The sequence below is a fragment of the Rhinoraja longicauda genome, chromosome 34 (assembly GCF_053455715.1).
Source record: "Rhinoraja longicauda isolate Sanriku21f chromosome 34, sRhiLon1.1, whole genome shotgun sequence".
Classification (NCBI taxonomy): domain Eukaryota; kingdom Metazoa; phylum Chordata; class Chondrichthyes; order Rajiformes; family Arhynchobatidae; genus Rhinoraja; species Rhinoraja longicauda.
The window spans coordinates 17,969,804-17,971,206 of record NC_135986.1 but is presented as its reverse complement, the minus strand read 5'-3'; positions in this window follow the sequence as shown (position 1 = coordinate 17,971,206).

Sequence of the window (1,403 nt, the reverse complement as noted above, 5' to 3'; positions counted from 1 at the left end):
GTGTGAAACAGAATAAGTTGCAGGGCATCAGGGAACTAATGAGGGAGGAATGGAAATGATGGGGTTCCTGCACCAGGAGCTGGCATCATCCAGTTGGGCCCATTGGTCTCCCCCGGTCCTTTTTTCAATATAATGTGTGCGGCAGTGAAAGCAAGATGGATGAATCATTTATGTGTTCATTTGGTTGACCTTTATACTGGCTAGAGGGAATAACTTGGAATGCTTGGTTCTTCCACACAGAGTGGTGAATGTGCAGCCAGAGAGGGTGGTAGAATCAGAACCAATCATGGGAATTATGATTCATTTACACAGATATGTGATCAGACAAGACACAGAAGGATATGGACCTATTGTAGGCATTTGCGATTGGTCCAGATGGCCAAAAGGCTGGAATGAAATATTACGTGACAATACCAAACATAAACCAAATCTGATATGGTGGTTGTGGGACTCGTTTCTGTGCTGCTTTTTACCACTGGCTCTAAATCAGAGGTTGTTGGTGCTCCTGTGTTGTTGGATGTGGCTGGGGTTTGAGTGAACTTAGCTCAGTCTTACTTTAACGCTGATCATCAACATGTCCCACAGCTGCAGTCTCCACGCTCGGTGATCCGTGTGTAAACCACACCGTCCTGGATCAGCCCTGGAGGAGCTCGGATTGTCTTGAAACTCGGTGCAGTGGCCGATGGATGGATGATATAAATCTGAAGGAAGGGTGGTACAGATTTAGCAGGTAAACTGATCGCACGTGAGAATGTGTCGGAGTTAGTGCTGGGGCTTGCATCTACAACGATCACAGTTCGATCCTGACATCTGGAGCTTTCTATGTGGATTTGCATGATCTTCCCTGGGTGGGTTTCCCCCTGGTGTTCCCGCATCCCAAATATATGCTGGTAGATGAACTGGACCTGTGAACTCCCACTCGTGGAGGCAAGTGGCAAAATAATCAATGGAGTATTCACGGGCAGGTGAGAGGGAATAAGTTGCAGTGCTACAGGGAAATTAGGAGAGGGGGCAGAGGGCTGAGGACTCACTTTCCTGAGGGCCAGTATGATTGTGATGGGCTGAATAGCAACCTACTGTCATATATCAAGTAACTGAAAGGGAATAAGGCGTGTTAGATTGATAGTATCAACCCCCATTCTGGGACAGTGAGTGGAGTATAGGGAAAGGAAACTCATACATTCTGGAGGAAGGAAAGAGAGATTTTGGAGAGGGCAAAAAGGGTTTCCTGGCACTGGACCGATATCAGTGCGATGGTGTAGACTCCAGTCGCTCATCTTTCCCTCAGTCGGGGGCTGACTCTCTGCTTGTTGTTCCAGTTATGACAACGTGACGATTCCCGAGAGTGCTGTTCCATTCCATCACTGCTCTGCGTGGAGTCCCGGCTGGTTAAATGGTAGGTG